The sequence below is a fragment of the Sus scrofa genome, chromosome 1, assembly GCF_000003025.6.
Source record: "Sus scrofa isolate TJ Tabasco breed Duroc chromosome 1, Sscrofa11.1, whole genome shotgun sequence".
Taxonomy (NCBI): Eukaryota; Metazoa; Chordata; class Mammalia; order Artiodactyla; family Suidae; genus Sus; species Sus scrofa.
Genome location: NC_010443.5, coordinates 265478081 through 265498806, shown reverse-complemented (window position 1 = coordinate 265498806; position 20726 = coordinate 265478081). Strand labels below are relative to the sequence as shown.

Genomic DNA, 20726 nt, shown 5'->3' with positions numbered 1-20726 from the left:
AGTTACTTTCTGTTCTGCAGTTAAGTTAATTGTATCCTTTTTTTAGATTCCACATGTAAGTGGTAGCATATGACGTTTGTGTCTCACTGTCTGACTGACTTCATTTAGCATGATAATTTCTAGGTCCATCCATGTTGCTGCATATGCCATCATTTCTTTCCTTTTTATGGCTGAGTAATATTCCATTGTGTATATGTACCACATCTTCTTTATCCATTCCTCTGTCGATGAACATTTAGGTTGCTTCCATGTCTTGGCTATTGTGTATAGTGCTGCAAAGAACATTGGGAATGGGAGGTTCTTGAAGATGGAGAAACTGTGATTCAGAGAAGGAGCTCCTAGAAAAGCTAATGGGTAGCTTTGTGACCACACAGGCAGTGCTTGCATACTGGTAGGTATAAATAAGAGCTCAGGACCCTGGTTCTTCCTCTCTGTTTTGAACTGAGAATTATGAGTGCTTTCTTTCTTGTTTTAATTTTTATTTTATATTGGAGTATAGTCGATTTACAGTGTTACTTTAGTTTTAGGTGTACAGCAGAGTGATTCAGTTATATATATTCGTATGTTCATTCTTTTTCAGATTCTTTTCCCATATAGATTTATTACAGAATATCGAGTAAAGTTCCCTGAGTGCTTTTCAACGTAAATTAGCACAGATAAGTTTTGGGTTAATAATAATAATAGCCTACATATATTGAGCATTTGTTGTGTGCTGAGAATGGTATATAGCACTTTATATATTATCTCATTGAATGTTAAAACTCTGTGAGAGGTAAGTATACTTATTATCCCCCATTTTATCATACATGAGAAAACTGAGACCTGGACGCTTGCCGAGGGTCACACGGTTAGTTAGGGAGTTGAGCCAAGATTCACCCCAAATCCTTCTAACTCTAGACTTGACCTTTTACTTGAATTTGGCAAACATTTAAATAAGCATATGTGTGGATGGAAATGGTAAGACACTAGCTGCTTCAAACAGCTTATATTTTAATGGGGCTGTCAAAACTTAACCACATTGACTATAATTGGAGGTGGAATATGTGAAGAGCTGTGCAGGTATTGGACAGTTTTGTGCTATTTTTGCTTATTAAATCCTCCCCTCATCCCTAATTAAAGGTTTTGAGGGGACATGGAGAAATGGGTGTAAAATACTTAACTGGATTTTGCTCCAAAATGAAATACATGTTTTTAATAAACCTCTCCTTGCTACATCCAGTTTCTCACCAGAATGGGATATTTCTAGGAGACATTAAAAAACGTTAGGTGTCATCATGGAACTCTCCTTATCTTGTTGAAACAAAGCACTTGTTTAACAAAAAGCAAGGAGCAATGGGCAATAGCAATAGAAGGGAGCTTTTAAAAAATTCACTGGACACCTTTGGAGGTCGGGCAGTGGGACTGGTTCTGGTAATCTCATGTGACATATCAAAGTGTACAGCCTTCTCTTTTGCTTCAGGAAGTATGGTGTTGTCAGTAAGAACCCCAAGGTACAGTCAACGGTCGGTGGTTTTTTCAAATCCCAAACTCACCGACAGCGTTGAATGTTCCTTGGAGTTCTCTGAAGACTGAGTCCTGGCCCTGGCAGCCCTTCTTCAGCCTGCACCCACATTACAGGAGCCAGTGAGCAGTGAGACCACTTCTGATGGAGCCTCTCATGTTCTTTTCCAGGCTTCAGGTTGAAAGTATTTAAATGAAGAAATTATTTTGTGTACAGCACAGAGCTAATGAACTTCAGAATTGTGAGGATACTGTTATTTATATAAGCAGACTCAAATGGGTGTCTGAGGAGAGTTTTGAATAGTATTAGTATTATTTTATAATTCTTAAACTATCATATACTTAATTTTATAGTAGTACTTTAATTATTAAGGCATGACTGTAAGAAGGAAATAAGATGTATTGAGGACTTACTGTGTCCTGGGATTTGTATATTTTTCTTAAATACTTTTTTTCTTTGTGTTTGGGGGGTCTTTTTAGGGCCATACCCTTGGCATATGGACATTCCCAGGCTGGGGCTTGAATTGGAGCCCCCATAGCTGCTGGCCTGTGTCATAGCCAGAGCAACGCCAGATCCGAGCTGCGTCTGTAACCTACACCACAGCTGTGGCAGCCCTGGATTTTTTTTTTTTTTTTTTTTTTTTTTTTGGTCTTTCTGCCGTTTCTTGGGCCACTCCCGCAGCACATGGAGGTTCCCAGGCTAGGGGTCGAATCAGAGCTGTAGCCACCGGCCTACGCCAGAGCCACAGCAACGCGGGATCCGAGCCGAGTCTGCGACCTACACCACAGCTCACGGCAACGCCAGATCGTTAACCCACTGAGCGAGGCCAGGGATCGAACCCGCAACCTCATGGTTCCTGGTCGGATTCGTTAACCACTGCGCCACAACGGGAACTCCTGGATTTTTAACTTACTGAGCAATACCAGGGATCGAACCTGCATCCTCATGAATACTAATCGAGTTCTTAACCCACTTAGCCACAACAGGAACTCTTCTTAAATTATTATTATTAATTTTTTTTGTCTTTTTAGGGCCATACCCACGGTACATGGAGGTTCCCAGGCTAGGGGTCAAATTAGAGCTGTAGCCACTGGCCTACGCCACAGCTATAGCAACATCAGCCATGTTGGGACCTACACAAAAGCTCATGGCAATGCTGGATCCTTAACCCACTGAGCAAGGTCAGGGATCAAACCTACATCCTCATGGATGCTAGTCAGATTCGTTTCTGCTGAGCCACAATGGGAATTCCCCCTCTTCTTAAATTCTTGGCCCACTTTTATCTCATAAGAAAACTGAGTTTTAAAGAAATCAATTTGCCCAAAGTTACATGGCCAAGAGCCAGGTTTATAAGCCAGAACTTGACTACTAGACTTTTTGATTGCAAGAACTGACTGACTATACTGCCTTCTCCATTGATTGCCACACAACTTACTGTTGTATATCTGGGCCAGGACCTTTATTCTGTGAGATCTAAGTCAGACAAGTAAACATCCTCTTCGTGTTTGTCTATGATAACAGTAGGTGAAATATTTCATAGAAGATGATTTAAAAAATTGACCTTTATTTTTAGTGGCCTCTCTAGCTGAGATTCTGAATCACCAAGTAACCACAGAGGCTTAGTGATTACTAAGTCTACACTTTAAGACTTTGAAAAAAATTTTCCAAATAGAAAAAGCAAAAAACCCCTACCATCTACTAAAAAGCCTACCTCTTCTTTAGTAGGGTCAGAGAGAGTAGCTAAAATGTCAGGTATCTTAGCTTTCGGCAGAATTGATATCAGTGCATTATAGACATACTGGTTATTTTTTTAATATCCTTGGTGAGAAATCTAGAAAATGGAGAACCTGCTGCAGTGCAGTGGGTTAAGAATCTGGTGTCTGTGTAGCAGCTTGGATCACTGCTGAGGTGTGGATTTGATCCCTGGCCTGGTACAGTGGTTTAAGCATCCCACGTTGCTGCAGCTGTGGTGTAGATCACAGCTGTGGCTCAGATTCAGCCCATGGCACAGGAACTTCCATATGCCACAGGTGCAGCCAAAAAAAAACAAAAAACCCCGAAACCAAAAAACAAACAAAAAAAACCGAAAAAACAAAAAAAAGGAAAGGAGTTCCTGATGTGACTCAGTGGGTTAAGAACCCGATTAGTATCCATGAGGATGTGGGTTTGATCCCTGGTCTCAATCAGTGGATTAAGGATCCAATGTTGCTACAAGCTGTGGTCATAGGTCACAGATGTGGCTTAGATCTGGCGTGGCTGTGGCTATGGCTGTGGCATAGGTTGGCAGCTGCAGTTCTGATTCAACCCCCAGCCTGGGAACTTCCATGTGCCATGGTGTGGGCCTAAAAAGACCCCCCCCCAAAAAAAAGAAAGAAAAATCTGGAAAATTAATTAATTACATGGAACTTTTCAGAACATAGAGTTCATAAATAGAGATCCAGGAGTGCTCCAGAGAAAAAGGGCTTACAGAACTGCTGGCTGAATTGAGGATAATCTTTAATCAGGGATACTTATTACCCTTTGCTTTAAGTTTAAATATTAAGGGTTGACTGTTCGCAAATTCATTTTTAAACACTCAAATGATACATATTAAAAAAAAAAATCAACCAGTGAGAATTTGGTTTGTATATAAACTGTTTACATTCTACATTAGTTTAATTATGTTGCCCTCTGTCAAAACACTTCAGTTATCCAGCTTTGTTGAGTCTTCAGTGTTGTAACAGTAAATTGTGTACAAATGACAACAAAAAATCAAGCAGCTGTTACTGTGTAGTATTTTAAAAACTCTTTAGTAGGTTTATTTCAAATGGTCTTCCCCTTGGCCTGATAATACGAAGAGAAGTCAATGCCTTATTACATTTTGATAAATAATCAGACTTTAAAAATATGCTGACCTCTGCTACCCCAAACCATTAGATGTGTACAAAATACTGTAGCTTAAATTTATGGCATTCTAAAAAAGAAGGCTTTTCATAGACTTGAAAAACTAGAGAAGAGTGAAAGGTAGATTTCTAAAGTGACATTAGGGGTTTTTCTTATTGTGTTTGAGATGGTTTTCATGACAGTAAAGGCCTTCATTTTATCTTCATTTCTTCAGTTTGCTTTAAATCCTTAAGTTTAGTTCTTATCTTCAAGAAAGGCACACATTGGGTTTTTTAAATTAGTTTGGCCAAGAGGTTTATGTACTCAATGCAAAGATAAAGTCTAAGGGTTAAAAAACTAAAGGTTGAATTAGCCAGTTTACAGAAGCTACTGTGCATTTAATAAATCGGTCCACTGTTTAATTCTCGATTTAGATAGATTTTGAGTTTGTCAAAACTCACCATGCCATCCATTGTTGTTTCACTTACCTCCTTTCTTTCCTTTTCCAGAGGTACTACAAAATGTTGTGAAACTCACATTGTCCTATCTTGGAGATGTAAATGTTCTCATAGTCCTCTTGATAAACTTGAAAGAAATAAGAAGCATAAACTTAATAAAACAATATATATATTTGTGAGATTAGTAGTTCAGAAAAGGAGCCACTACCTTTGGCAGTTGGCTGTCCATACACTTCCCAAGCACCATGCAGGGAGCATCTCCAGAAGTGTTTAGAGTAATGTTACTTTTTTTTTTTTTTTTTAATAAGGACCATACATGTAACATATGGAAGTTCCCATGCTAGGGGTCAAATTGGAGCTGCAGCTGCCACTGTAAGCCACAGCAATGCTGGATCTGAGCTGCAGCTGCAACCTGTGCTGCAGCTTTTGGCAGCACCAGATCCTTAACCCACTTAGCAAAGCCAGGGATCGTACCCACGTTCTCATGGACACTCTGTCGAGTTCTTAACACACTGAATCACAACAGGAACTTCATAATGTTGCTATTCTTGAGGACAAATTGTTAAGTTATAAAGGTGACAACAAAATGTTAGCATGAATCCATGTTCCTCTTAGCCAGACTGCCAATGTTCTCCTTCGTCCTTTTGCTAACTCAGCAGTGGAATCTTTTCTCCTATATGCAGCCCTTCCATCATGGAGCTCGTTGTCTACTCAGAGAACTAGACATAGACATAGCTGATGACAAAGAGGATGATTGCTATGTTGGCAGAATGGTTTGAACCATGTTAAGGAAGAATAGGAAAAAGAAGGGTTAATTCTGCCTAGAAGTGCCGGGAAAGGTTTATCTAAGTGATCACATCTGATCTGGGCCTTGAAGGTTTAGTTGAATTTTTACTAGACAGAGAAGGAAGGATATTCCAATAGAGGGAAAACTCTGCATAGAAAATACTAGAGGCAGGAAAGTTTGGGTAATGGTGATCAGAATTGAGTAAACCCTCAGAGCATCAGTTAACTCATCTTTAAGATGTAGGACAGATGGCACTCCCTCTTCCTGTGGACACAGCTGTGAAAATCAGATGAGCTTGTGTATGTGAAAGTAGCATGAAAATATAACTACTGGGTCTCTCCTCATTGCTCTTGGTTCATGTGTGTTTAACTAGAATAAATGGAGTACCTTATCATGATAAACTTTTCCAATTGGAATTTTATTTGGCTTTCTCCTTTTTTCTTTTAAGTGACCATAGTTTAAATTTTCATATATTAAGTGTTTGGGGAAGCAATATTAACGAGCACAGACTTTGGATCCAGAATCTTGACTTTGCAACTTACTAGCTATATGACCTTAGGCAAATGAACCTCTTTGTTTCTGTTTTCTTACCTATAAAATGGAGATAGTGATAGTACTACCTTATAGATCTGTTGTGAGGACTAAATGAGGTAATATATGTCAGATGTATAAAACAGCGCATGATGCATGTTAAAAACCATATGTGTTTTTATATATGTTATTTCAAAATTATTTTAGTGTTAAAATCATTTACGGCTATTATTTACATGTTTTGCCCAGATTTTGGTTTCTAGTACATAAACACTTATTTTAAAAAAACCTTCTTTTCTTGTAAAATCCTTCTTTTATAGTTAAAACAATGTCTGACTAGCCAATGAATTGTAAATATTCATATGCATATGTGAGTTTTAAAGACATTTTTGAATTTAATGCTCTGCCACTTTCTTTGTTACCTTTTGTAAAGTTTTTATCTCCTGTAAGCTTCAATTTCCTCAATCTGTAAAAATGAGAATTATGTTAGCACCTATTTCATATTGGTTGTGAGGATTAAGTTACATATATAATTTAAAACTTTCTGGAATGCTATGGATTTTCTCCCTATGCACATGCATATGCAGACACAAAAATTTGAAGGGAGTTTCAGTTATGGAATCCAAGAACCTGTCCATGGCCTCCCTATGAACTTCAGGTTGAGAAATGCTGACTAGAACTTTATACCAAGATTTTGCCATCTAGTCTTGTCACTGATGTAATATTGCTACTTTTGGAAGTCTCAATCTCCATTCATTGAGTGGCTATGTGGAGTTCCCACTGTGGTGCAGTGGGTTAGGAATCCAACTGTAGCAGCTTGAGTCAATCCCCAGCCTGGTGCAGTGGGTTAAAGGATCTGGTGTTGCTGCAGCTGCAGTGTAGGTTGCAGCTGCACCTTGGATTCAGTCCCTTTCCTGGGAACTATCATATGCTGTGGGTGCAGCCAATCTGGGGACGGGGGCGGGGGATGCGGAGAAAAGAGGGCTTTCCCTTTGTGGCTCCGTTGTTAGCAAACCCGACTAGCATCCATGAGGATGCGGGTTCAATCCCTGGCCTTGCTCAGCGGGTTAAGGATCTGGTGTTGCCGTGAGCTGTGTGTAGGCCATAGGCGTGCTCCAATCCCATGTTGCTGGGGCTCTGGTATAGGCTAGCAGCTGTAGCTCTGACTGAACCCCTAGCCTGGGAACTTCCATATGCCTCAGGTGTGGCCCTAAAAAGCAAAAACAAAACAAAACGAGTGACTACTTGCCAGCAGTAGTTTAGATTCACCATCAATTAGTCACACCTTTCCCTATAGCATGGGGCCCTAAAAGAAAACAAAAAAGGAACCCAAATAATGCAGTAACTAATATTAAGGAATGAGCTGGAGAGAATATTGGGTTTTATTGTAATATGTAAAAAGTGTGGGAGAAAAATTTTTTTTTTTGTTTTTCTAGGGCTGCACCCGTGGCATATGGAGGTTCCCATGCTAGGGGTCGAATTAGAGCTGTAGCCCCTGACCTCCGCCACAGCCATAGGATCCTATCTGCGTCTGCAGCCTACACTACAGCTCATGGCAATGCCAGATCCTTAACCCACTGAGCCAGGCCAGGGCTCGAACCTGAGTCCTCAGGATACTAGTCAGATTTGTTTCCGCTAAGCCACAACAGGAACTCCAAAAGTGTGGGAGGAGATTTTAAAAGTTCTTTAGAGCAACAGGCATGTGTTTTGCAACAACTAGTTAATGAAATAAACAAGAACAGTGATCAGAGGATTGAATCCTTCCTTTTTTATAATGAAATCCTGAAGATGTATCAATAATATAAAACTTTGTATTTCTCCCCTGGCCTGTTTATTGGGTTAAAATTTTGATCATATGGTTCTTTATGCTTTAAAAACTTGACCTCTGTTTTTATAAAGTTTATTATTTCCTCAGGTAGATTATAGTTTTATTAAGGCATCATAAGTTATCAATATTAGATATAGTCATTCTATAACTTTTTAATTATTCATAACATTTAGGGAAAAATGCTTTTTAAATGTTGCTTTTCTTGGCTGTTTCCAGCAAATAGTTGAATCTTTGCAAAATATAGTATCTTAAAAGTTTTATTTTTGAATGTATATTATCCAGAAAAGCTATGCCTAGATCTACTTCATAGTTTCATAAATGAAATAGTGTACTAGTTTGGGTAAGCTATTAATACTTGATATGTTGCTTTTAGACTTCTGTCTTCATTGCTAACCTGAAATGAGATAATTCTGATGTTTGAGTGGGAATGCTAATTGTGGATAGAGGAAAAAAATTCTGGGATGAAAGAATAGAAAATAAGTTCCAGTCTAGAGTTTTACAACTTTTAAAGATATCAGGAATCTTTTTTTTTTTTTTTTTTTCTTTTTACGGTTGTACCTATGGCATATGGAAGTTCCCAGGCTAGGGGTCAAATCACAGCTGCAGCTGTGGCCTATGCCATAGTCATGGCAACACTGGATCTGAGCTGCATCTGCAGCCTATGCCACTGTTAGTGGCAATGCCAGATCCTTAACCCACTGAGTAAGGCCAAGGATCAGTCCTGCATCCTCACAGAGACAGTGTTGGGTTCTTAACCCACTGATGCACAATGGGAACTCCTCTCAGGAGTCTTAGAGGTCATTTAGTGATTTCCAGACCTGTCTTTACATCAGAATTAAAAGTGGTGGTGGTGGGAAATATGAATTACTAATAATGCAAATTCCTAGGCATCATACTAGACTTAGTAAATCAAATCTTCTAGGAATGGGTTTATCGTTTTCACAAGCCCCCAAAAGATTCTGATGTAGCCATTTCATGGACATTTGGAATGTCTGATTTAGGCTAAGATCTTTCTTTGACAGATAGAGAAAACAGATGTAGAAGGAAACGAAGACCCCCAAGTCACAGAGTGGGTCAAAATTGAAATCCTTGACTCTGTGTAAGTGTGTGTATTCATTTATACCACACCACCCCTCCACCATGAAAAAGCAGACTTTTTGCAAAAGTTGACTAATGTCCACTTGGGCATCTGCAGACTATTTCAAGTCATCTGCCTGGCAGGTCAAACATCTTAGCCTTAGGGATGCACCCAGAACTAGTGCTAACGGACCATTGGCTTAAAATTTAGTACGCTGACCTGAAGCATTTGACTAAGCAAGCAGTGCTGAGTGGTGTTGGCTTAGAATCTGTCCATGATGTGAAATGAGAAATAGCTGTAAGTGATCAAAACTCTGAGACGGCCCTCCAGGCTCTGACATTTATCAGCTGCTGCTACATTTTAACGCTTCTCTAATCAAAAGTGACTACCACTGGATGAAGGAGCCTTGCCCAACTTCTGGCTGTTCTCTGGGGAGGAATTTATTTTAATTGCCAGTGAGAAGGTAGGAATGATTTCAAAAAAAGATCAAGAACCTACAAATCCACTTCAGCTTGGGCTCCTGGCCAAATGTCCATCCTCAGGAGGGAGTTGATGTCAGCTGCTGCCTTGTGACTTGAGGTATTTCAGAAAATCCAAAGGCATTACAGAAGCCTTTCCTGAGTTGGCAGACAGGAGTGGCACCAGGATTCAAGACCTGACACATGTCATCAGCCTGGGAAAAGTGGAGTTTGGACACTAATGATGGCTCTTGTCAAGGCTCAGTATGATAAAACCAGGTGGACTCAGCTTGGAGGTTAGTTTGCATAGTAGAAGAGTTACAGCTTAGAAAATACCTGCCAGAAGTTTTCGCTGCCCCAGCTCTGTGTCAGTAACAAACCCTTCACCCTTGACTCCTGTCACTTTTTAATGGGTGATGGTAGAGACACTAGATAGGTAAGAAAAAGAGGCACTTGGTTACATATCTAGCACATCTCCCTGTTTGCTAGTTTTCTTGCCATTTAGTGTAGAACTATATTTGTGAGGCCATACTCCAGGCTAGTGTTTTCTTCTGTCTGCATCTGTAGAAGCAACGCCGAGTAGTTATGTTGTGAGCCACACGGGAAGTCCTTCTTCTGTCTACATCTGAAGGTGTAGTGAGGTAGAATCACAGGTTCTCTATTTCCATAAATGCACTGATGGTAACCATACAAACGTTTTGATTGGTAGTTATAAGAAAGCTTTTTTGCTGGTATATCTCTCTGTTAGAAGGGTTATTTTCAGATCCCGTCTCTGCCATTTAGTAGCTGTGTGACTTTTGGTTTAACTTCCACTTCTCACCTGGAGGTCAGTAATTAATTGTACTTATTATCACAGGGTTGTTGTGAGAATTAAATGAAAGCAGGAATATCTAGAGACGTAACATTCAAGTTTCAGTTACTGTTATTGTAATTATTTAGTCAAACTTCCTGCTTACTGGGAAGAATGGAATGAGAGGTTTCTAAATTATTGTCTTACTAAATATAGGAATTGTGGTCTAGAATGAATGTAAAATTGAAGTTAGGAGACCCAGATTCAGGTCTTGATTGTGCTTTATATTACTCCAGTTTTCCATTAAGAAAAATGATATCAACCAAATAGACAAAATCAGATTGCTAAGATCTCTTGCCACACAGATAATCTTCACATCTGCAAAAATTATTGAGGTTTCCAAGAGTTTTTGTTTATTTGGGTTAAAGCTATCACTTTTTACTATATTAGAAATTAAAACTAGGAAATTTTAAATATTAAGTCATTTAAAATAAAAATAATAAACCCACTATATAGCAACATAATATTTTTAAAAATGTTAACTTTAGTAAGTGGAAATTTTATTAAAAAATAAAAATAAGTATAAAAATAGTTATATTTTCCACAAAAAGCATGGTAAGAATTGTATTATTTTATATTTTTGCAGCTCTCCTTGATGTCTGGCTTCTTAAAAGATAACTGAGTTATCATAGCTGCATGTATCTGTATCTCCTTTTTGTCTTTTTCAATATATTATTTTGGCTGAGGTATATGAAGAAAATCTGGCCTCTATACATATATATATATATATATATATGGAAAAAGAATTTTAATAGTTTCTTTATATAATTGTACATAGTATTCTTTGATACTACGCTGATCTCAATGTTTGGTAGTTTCTTAAAAGTTAGTTGCAGTGTGGAATCTGAAACTATACTAATGAACTTTTCATACTCTGTTCTGTTAAAATCCACTGGTCCATCTTGCACTTTGCATGGATCTTTTACCCATGCATGATTTTGTAATATGCATATAATGTAATATGCAATTTTGTAATGCATTGGCCATTTGGAAAATACTGGTTCACTGAATTATGCAGATTTTCTGAAATTGACACATTTAATTATATAATATCAAATCAATTTTTTTAATATCACCACTAATCTTAGTGGAAACAACTTTGAATGTTGGGAAGCTGTGTGAAGCACATAACAGATATAAATTTTCTAAAATCCTAATTTTTGTTTAAGGGCTTAAATTTTATCATTGGCAACAAAGACTGTCAGTTCTCCTTGAAATGGCATGCTCACTTTGTTCATTTTCAAGATAATATCTGTCGAACATGCTAGCCTGAATAATCATAATTTTCTGTTAGTTCTTTTGAGTAAATTGATAATCCATGAAAAAATTGACTATTTCAGTATACAACTCAAACAATAGCGCAGACTCAAAGTGTGTTTCTATTTTATGCAGTTAAAATGGCTGTGTGTGTCCACCCTCCTCCCCCAGTGTGTGGCAGCAATGGAAAACAGTGACTACCAGTATGTTTTGGTGCCACTGCTTTTTTTTTTTTTTTTTTTTTTTTTTTTCCACTTTTTTTTTTTTTTTTTTTTTTTTTGTCTTTTTGTTGTTGTTGTTGTTGTTGCTATTTCTTGGGCCGCTCCCGCGGTATATGGAGGTTCCGAGGCTAGGGGTTGAATCAGAGCTGTAGCCACCGGCCTACGCCAGAGCAACAGCAACGCGGGATCCGAGCCGCATCTGCAACCTACACCACAGCTCACGGCAACGCCGGATCGTTAACCCACTGAGCAAGGGCAGGGACCGAACCCGCAACCTCATGGTTCCTAGTTGGATTCGTTAACCACTGCGCCACGACGGGAACTCCTGGTGCCACTGCTTTGAACAGCGCCAAGGGCAGCAATTCAACTTAACATTGGCTTTGTGCCATCAGCACAAATGTCAAATGAAGAAGGCAAGTAATATCTTATAATTAGTACAGAATAGTTTTGATCTTCCAGATTCTCAGAAAGGGTTTTGGGGATATCTGTGAAGCACACTTTGAGAGCTGCTACTGTAGAGTCCAAATGTTAGGAAACTCTAGACAAATGGTGGAAACTTCCTTAATCCAGTCAGACTCAAAGGGCTGCTGTAGGCTCTTAGAGAGAAGACAACCCCTGGCATATTGTTTTGGTATCGCCTAGGGGCTTAGTTTGCATGTAGTGGAGCTCAATAAAGGTTGATCAATCAATGTAGACTGCTTAAATAATATATCTAGAAATGTCTTTTTTCTTCTATACTTTAAAACTTAGTTTTTCAATGTTCTCATGGTAAACATCATGTATTTTCTGGGTCTTGCCGATCCTTTTATCTGTTCAAAGTTATCTTTTTATAACAAAGTTAATTAAATTTACTCAGATATCAGTTGGACATGGGTTGCTCTGTGTCTTTTTATTCTCTTTGTGGGGTGATAATAAGTAAATCATATGGGATTTGCTCTTTTTTTTTTTTTTTTTTTTTTTTTGTCTTTTGTCTTTTTGTTGTTGTTGTTGTTATTGTTGTTGCTATTTCTTGGGCCGCTCCCGCGGCATATGGAGGTTCCCAGGCTAGGGGTGGAATCGGAGCTGTAGCCACCAGCCTACGCCAGAGCCACAGCAACGCAGGATCCGAGCCGAGTCTGCGACCCACACCACAGCTCACGCACGGCAACGCCGGATCGTTAACCCACTGAGCAAGGGCAGGGACCGAACCCGCAACCTCATGGTTCCTAGTCGGATTCGTTAACCACTGCGCCACGACAGGAACTCCGGATTTGCTCTTTTATGATCTTGGGGAAAATAAGCAGTTAAACAACATATAAGTACTGTCCATATGCAGATGTTAATAGTACCTGGCATAGAATTCAGCATTTAGTAGGTATTTGTAATAGATACCTCCTTTTCTTGAGCATCCTTTCAGTGTCAGGCCTTGTGAATTTTTTCTCCAGCTTTATTGAGAAATAATTGAAATATATCACAATATAAGTTTAAGGTGTATAGCATGATGGTTTTATTTACATATATTGTGAAATGATTACCACAGTAGGTTAATAGTCACTATCCATTGTGATTTTATATGCATATATATATAGATATATATGCACATACACATAAATATTCAACATTTCACATATATGTAAGCATATTACATAAAGTATGTAAAAATAGATAAAATATATAGATACATATTATATGTAAATGTAGTATATTAAAATCTATATAAACATATAAATCATTCATATTTAATCTTCATGTCGGTCTAGCTGGGTATTTTGTATTACATATGCATGAGACTTTTTTTTTTACTTTTATAGGACCACACCTGCAGCATATAGAAGTTCCCAGGCTAGGGGTCGAATTGGAGCTGTCACTGCCTGCTTAGCCACAGTCACAGCAATGCTAGATCCAAGCCACATCTGCAACCTACATCACAGTTCTCAGCAGCACCAGATCCTTGACCCACCGAGTGAGCAAACCCACATCCTCATGGATACTAGTTGGGTTCGTTTCCACTGAACCACAACAGGAACTCCTACATGAGACTCTAATAGGACATGTCGTTTGCTCAAGGTTACAGAGCCTTGGTCTGTCTAGTACCAAACTTTCAATAAATGCTTAATTGTTCGTGGAGGATGAGAGCAGCATGTCCTGGATGGAGTAGAATTATTTTCCCAATGCCAGATTTTTTCCTAAATCTTTCCCAGATTTCTCCCCAGTACCTCTTCTTTTCTCCTTGATTCTATAGCATTTCTCACGGTGTACCTTGTATTAGAGTTGTATGCACGGCTGATCTTTTCCGCTTAATGTAAACATAGGAAAAACAGACATTTTGTTCAGATATATATCAGGCCCTTGATAAATGTTTATTTAAACATTTAATAACAGTGAATTAAACTTAATTCATTGTTTATCTAAACAGAATGTAAGTGAAATGATTTAATTAAATTAGTTTTAAAAATAAACTGAATATTTCCTTTTGAGATGTGACTAATTACCCTATAATCTGTCTATTCTGTAAGTTGCAGTATGCATCTACTTTGGTGAGGGAGGGTTGTCAGATGTTTTACTTTCAGCTCCTAAATTGAAAAAGCAATGGAAAATATGAACATTTTTGTTCATACTGCTAAGGTTGAATTTTTTTTTTTTTTTTTTTTTTGTCTTTCTGCCTTTTCTAGGGCCGCTCCCATGGCATATGGAAGTTCCCAGGCTAGGGGTCCAATTGGAGCTGTAGCTGCCAGCCTGTGCCAGAGCCACAGCAATGCAGGATCTGAGTTGCGTCTGCAACCTACACCACAGCTCACTGCAACACTGTATCCTTAAACCACTGAGCAAGGCCAGGGATTGAACCCGCAACCTCATGGTTCCTAGTCAGATTCGTTAACCACTGAGCCATGACGGGAACTCGATAGTGCTAAGGATGATCAAGTAGTGTCCCTTTTGGCTCCTGAGAGGTGGTTCTGTGCTAAGATAATTGGGGAGGAGTTGCTGATTTGAGTTGGTAATATTTTATTTTTATTTATTTATTTATTCATTTATTTTTGCTTTTTAAGGCTTCACCCAGGGCATACAGAAGCTCTCAGGCTATCGGTTGAATTGGAGCTGTAGTTGCCAGCCTATACCATAGCCACAGCAACCACGAATCCGAGCTGCATCTGCGACTTACACCACAACTCACAGCAATGCCAGATCCCCAACCCTCTGAGAGAGGCCAGGGATCTAACCCATGTCCTTATGAATACCAGTTGGGTTTGTTAGGGCTGAGCCTCAGTGGGAACTCTGATACTACTTTAATTTTTGGATGAAGGCAGATGAAAGAAAGTTGTGAAAGTCCAGCTTGCTAATCCTTTTAACATAAAAGTAGTTAGTTTACAACTTAATAAATCAATTTGAAGATCAAAGCATCCTCCATAAGATATCAGTTACAATAAAGCCAGTAGCTTTATGGGGATTATTTATGTCTCCAAAATAAACAGTGATCAGAAACAGCTAGTTATGATAATTGCTCAATTTTCGTACTGTCTATATAAAAAGATTATTTAAAGATAACATCTCTATAAGGGACTAACCATAAATACTTCACTAACATCATGAGTGGAAACTTGAGGTCTGGGTAGAGAAGGGAGACTAGTTGTCAGATCTTTGTAAGCCACATGCAAATTGGGTATCTTTGCTTCCTGGTGTGCCCTCAGCTATGTTAAGAAGTACTTAGGATTGGAGCTCTTTTTTGGGGGCTTTCTGACTACCTCCTCACATTTTTATTTCCACAGTGGAGTTCTGTCTAAGTTATATCAAAGCAAAATGACTAAAGGAATTTCTTTCAAAGTGCCCTTCTTAACTCTTTGAGAGATACTTGGTTATGCAAATGAATTTTTGAAGATTCTGTCTAGTAGAAGTGAAATCTTTATTTGTCCTGCTCTAGGATGTGGAGGGGAGGAGAGGGTGTTTCTGTCAAATCACACCTTAGTCTGTGTAAATCTAAGGGGGTGAGGAGTGCTGAGGAGGTGAGAAAAATCACACCCTTTTTTTGTGTTATCTTAGTTAATGCTTCCAACAACTTTTCTCATAAGGTAGTGGTTATTGTATATGTCACTGCACCAAGATATTTTTATCCCACTCCACTGTTGTCCAGTTTACCCTAGAATTGCTTGGTTTGCGTGTACCAAAGTAATTTATAGTCATATGTTGTCCAGTCACATGAATGTATTAATAATGGTGCATATTACTAAACATATCGTTTAACTAGGTTATGTCATTTGATTGATATACTAAATTCTACAGTTACTGAAGGGTGGTGATAGGTATATATCAATCATAGGACTTTACTCCATGAAAAAGCTGTTGATTAGGGCACTCTTTAAATTTGTGTGTGTACTGGATCTGAGATTGTGTAGGGATATGGCTCATTTAGAAAGAATGTTAGCTTCTAAGCATGAAAGCATAGCCTTAAAATGGTTGTGAACTTTAAAGAGAGTATAATTGGGGTGAGGTTTATTAAGACACAGGCAATAAAAATCAACATATGAAGGGCTTAAATTTTCAGCTGAATATTTTCTTCAAAGTACTGATTATAGACTTTCTTGTTAAAAAGAAAACTGTCCAGTTTTCTTTAGGATCTATTTAATCCAAAATGAATTCCGCTTTTCCTTTTGGTCTCTTTGATGCTAGCATTCTGTCTTCTGCCCCCTTTAAAATGTTGGGGGGGCTTGTGAGCATTCTAAATATGTAGATTTTTTTTAACTATGGTTTTTAGGTCCTTTGCTACTACTGAGTCTTGCATAAATTTTTTCTGTTTTACGAGATCAGTGTAGCCATACATGCGTAGAAATAATAGAAAATAGACTTTGGCAAACTATTTAAGAAAACAGAAAAGTAAAGCCTAGATCCAATTATTAGTGATATAAAAGGAAAATCTAATAAGTGAAGAATAATGTTCTCTGAGTTCAGAATAATAGATATGTTGTGAGGGAGAAGGTCACAAGGAAAGCTGGGCTGCTATAAATGTTCTATAATTTTGTTCTGGATGGTGGTTACATGTATGTATACATGTGCAAAAATTAACTGAACTTATTTAAGATTTGTCCACCTTACCATATGTAGATTATACCTCAAAAAGTAAAATAGTAATAATCTTTTCTGAAGCAAGTGTGAAAATCTTGATCATTGTTGAATATAAGTGATAGTTTATTTTAGTTATCACTTTTTATGAAAATTTGAAAAGTTTCATGATAAATAATGAAAGAAAAAAATCCTATCACTCTAAATATGTCAGATTTATATCTAATTTATGAGAGCTCAAGTTTTTTTTTTTTTTTTTTCCCCTCTGTCTCCTTTAACCTATCATTTTTTAGATTCGGAATTTTGTGTTTTTGTTGGATGTTATTGGAGAGGAGAATGAAGTCTTGTTTTTGTGATATCACTTGTTGAAAGAGGACAAAGCCAGTCTTGATTTTTTTTTTTTTTTTTTTTTTTTTTTTTTTTTTGGCTGCCCCACTGTGTATAGAGTTCCCTGGGCCAGGATTCAGATCTGATCCACAGTTGTGACCTACGCTCCAACTGTGGCAATGCCGGATCCTGTAACTGACAGTGCTAGGCCAGGGATCGAACTGCATCCTGGTGCTGCAGAGGTACTGATCCCATTGTGCCACAGCAGGAACTCAAAGCTGGTCTCCATCTTAAAATCAGCTTATATGTAAATTCTTTTCATTCTAGAATCTGAGTGGAGAAATGTCAGACCACTTAGCTCTATTAAGTTATAATTAAACACCAGTTTTAAAGGTTCTAACTTTCATAAGCATATCTAATACTTACTGAGAATTTGCCATGTACTTGGTATTATGAGAACTATCTTGTAGAGTGATGTTACTATTTCATTTAGCATTTGAGGACACTGAGGATCTGAGGTCAAGTAACTTGTCCAGGTTCTCATGGCTGAAGTTAGAGAGGGCCCCCCATTCTTGGCCCCTAAAGGATACCTAAGCCACCAGTGTCAGAGTATAAATATGAAGATAATCAGCATCTTTGTAACCGACTCTTTATTACCACGAAAGGATAATCACTAGTTTGAGACATTCATTACTGTTATTTCAGATGTCTTTTTAGAGCTTGAATTGAGTGGCCTTTAAAATCTCAGAATTGGTTCTAACACTTTATTAATACCTTGGCAATATGACTTTGTCCTTTAAAACAAAATATAGGATAATGGGAAATACTTCCCTGTTGTACGAAAAAGGCTATTTGTAGGTCATCTTTTTTAAAACGGCGAGAAATTCTCTTTCCAAACCACATTAGAACCCAGGCCAACTTGGTACAGGGCCCTTACCAGAATAATGATGTAAGAATTTTAGAGTACATAGTGCAGCTGCCAAAGCTTACACTGTTAAATTTCAACACTGTCTGCCTGCCAGAGTCCACAGCTTGATATTTTTTTCCTGCATGTACCAAATTATAATCACATATATTTCTCTCATTGGGGGAAGGGGAATAGAGTATTGTTGTTTGATAAACTTGCTGTTTTGCCTCTCACATGCTTCTGAGCATTTCTTCCCCACCCTCATCCCAGCCCCATCCCCACTAACTCCTGAGTATTTATTCTCCTGGATGAATTTTTCCAAAATGAGACATAGAGGGGCAGTTCACACCTTGCCTGGTTTATGTTTTACGAGGAAACCCTTCCCTTTGCACAGTTCTCTATTCAGGAAGTTCCATGTGCTACATTCCATTCATTTGCCAAGTCTTGGACTCTTCTTCAAAGTACAGTATTGGAGTATGCAATTACACATACACATACTGGCAACAGCATACTTTTTCCTGGCCTCTCAGAGAAAGCTCAAAGCCAGAGGAGCAAATCCAGATGTTCTTGAGTCTGGCATCCTCAATTCAGAATTCTAGATGGTAAGACTTGTTTGGAAGTGTACCAGGCTTACTCAGCACCTGCTCTTGCTAACATCATGTTTTTATGACCAGATATTCTGGAGTTTTCCTCCTTTGCTGAGGATAAAGAACAGCACACCAGAGCTGCATAGGAAGAGGCTCTCCATCATTTGAGAGAAATGTTTGATTTGCTTCAGCAGCCTTGCTGTTGGGAGTAAGTCTGGAATGAGAGCACGTGTGATTGCAGCTGCAGCTGTAGCTCCTTAACCAAATCCGGCCTTGTTTAATTTTAAAGTAGGCTGAAATATTTTGGCATCAACATAAGTGGATCATTTTGGGCTCTCTGGCACCTAACATAGTACCTTTCATAAGGGGGAGGTGCTTAATGACTGGATTTAGCCATCATTAGCTGGCTCTGTGGCTTAGTTGGCTAAAGCACCTATCTTGTAGATTTAGCCATCATTTATTAAACACCTTCTGTGTGTATCAGGCAATGTGCTAGATTCTAGTGATGAATAAGCTCTTTTTTCAAGAAGCCCATAGTAGTAGGAGGCACAGACTCATAATAAACAGGTAAATTACAATTAATTGATTTTATTTGTTGATGCAGTTCAGTATTTTGTTCATTTTGTGAGTCAGCTATAAAAACTTGTCAGCAGGATTTACCTCATGACCCAGGAACAAGGATAGGAATTTCTTTCTTTCTTCTTCTTCTTTGTTGTTTGTTTTTGTTTGTTTGTTTGTTTTTGTTTTTGTCTTTTTAGGGCCCAACCCATAGCATATGGAGGTTCCCAGGCTAGGGGTCGAATCAGAGCTGTAGCCATTGGCTACACCACAGCCATAGCATTGCGGGATCTGAGCCGTGTCTGTGACCTACACCTCAGCTCACAGAAACACAGGAGCAGGGCCAGGGATCTAACCCATATCTTCATGGATACTAGTTAAGTTAGTTACCGCTGAGCCACAACGGGAACTCCTGTTTCCCCATTTCTTTGATGCCAGACAGTCTCAGACAAAATGTGTACTGCTGCTATTAAAATAATAACAGCTAAGACTTACATAGTACTTATGTTCCAGGTTTTGTTTTTAGAGCGTTGTATATAAAGTACTTAAAAGAAGCATTGTTTAATCCTTGTAACAGTCCAATGAGATACTTTTTTTTTTTTTTTTCCCTTCAATTTTTTGGCTTGTTACAGCCATACCCGCGGTATATGGAGGATCCCAGGCTAGGGGTTGAATTGGAGCTGTAGCCACTGGCCTATGCCACAGCCACAGGAATGAGGAATCCAAGGTGTGTCTGTGATCTACACCATAACTCATGGCAATGCTGGATCCTTGACCCACTGAGCGAGGCCAGAGATCAAACCTGCATCCTCATGGATACTAGTCAGATTCATTTCTGCTGAGCCACAACGGGAGCTCCTATTATTTTTCTCATTTTATAGATGGAAACAAGAAGGCAAAAGTAAGGTAGATAACTTGCCCAAGATCACATAGCTAGTAAGTGGCAGAGTCAGGATTTGAACTCACGACTTTCAGATCCTTTTATTTTTGACTGTACCTGCAGTATGTGGACATTCCAAGCCTGGGATTAAACCTGTGCCACAGCAGCAACCTGAGTTGCTGCAGTGACAACACCAGATCCTTAGCCTGCTGCGCCACAAGGGAATTCCCCTGTTGTATTCTTCATCAGTGCACTATACCATTTTATGCTGTTTGACGTTGAATGATACAGAGTTCCTTAAAAGTGGGGCTAATAATGATGTCTACATTTGAGTGCCTCTTAAAGCTAGGTATTCTACATGTCATTTTACTTCTTTTTAATCTTACGGATATATGAACTGGTCCCATTTTGCAGATGATGATATTAACACTTATGGAGCACTTACTATGGGTTAGGCATTGTGCTAAGTACTTTGTATTATCTCACTTAATGTTCACAGTACTTCTTTGGATAATTAGTGTTCTCATTCTGGATATGAGAAAACTAAAGCTGAAGATGATCACTTACTTAGAGTCAAAAACTAAGGAGGGATGGAGTGACGATTT

At 38.5% G+C, this 20726-nt stretch overlaps 1 protein-coding gene, 1 long non-coding RNA gene and 1 other non-coding gene across 4 annotated transcripts in view; 1 reads left to right on the top strand and 2 right to left on the bottom strand.

The window, feature by feature from the left end:
• Nucleotides 1-20726, top strand: part of NR6A1 (nuclear receptor subfamily 6 group A member 1) — a 250345-nt gene that overhangs the window by 72135 nt on the left and 157484 nt on the right.
• MIR181A-2 (microRNA 181a-2) lies at nucleotides 1479-1558 on the bottom strand. The gene has a single exon (NR_035385.1). It is a non-coding gene; the product is annotated as a microRNA 181a-2 (primary transcript).
• Nucleotides 3307-20726, bottom strand: part of LOC110256222 — a 34107-nt gene continuing 16687 nt past the window's right edge. Inside the window, exon 2 of the long non-coding RNA XR_002337506.1 lies at nucleotides 3307-4948. This is a non-coding gene — a long non-coding RNA (uncharacterized LOC110256222). The remainder of the gene's footprint in view (nucleotides 4949-20726) is intronic.